This window comes from Lupinus angustifolius, chromosome LG20, assembly GCF_001865875.1.
Source record: "Lupinus angustifolius cultivar Tanjil chromosome LG20, LupAngTanjil_v1.0, whole genome shotgun sequence".
NCBI classification, from domain to species: domain Eukaryota; kingdom Viridiplantae; phylum Streptophyta; class Magnoliopsida; order Fabales; family Fabaceae; genus Lupinus; species Lupinus angustifolius.
Window position 1 is genome coordinate 6,866,456 of NC_032028.1, and position 407 is coordinate 6,866,862.

The following is a 407-nucleotide window of genomic DNA, read 5'->3' on the forward strand; positions in this document are numbered from 1 at the left end:
ATGAGGATAGGATGAGGAGGAGGATGAGGAGAGGATGAGATTGAGAAAGTGTATTAGGATGAGGATGAGGAAGTGTATTAGGACGAGGATGAGGAAGCAGAGGAGGATGAGGATGAGGATGAGGAAGAGTATGAGGATGAGGATGAGGATGAGGATAGGATGAGTATAAGATGAGGATGAAGATGAGGATGAGGATGAGGACGAGGATAAAAATAGGAGGAGGATGAGGATAGGGGGAGGATGAGGATGAGCATGAGGATGAGGATAAGGATGAGGATAGGATGAGGATGAGGATGAGGATGAGGATGAGGATGAGGATACGATGAGGATGGGGATAGGATGAGTATAGGATGAGGATGAAGATGAGGATGAGGATGAGGACGAGGATGAGGATAGGAGGAGGATGA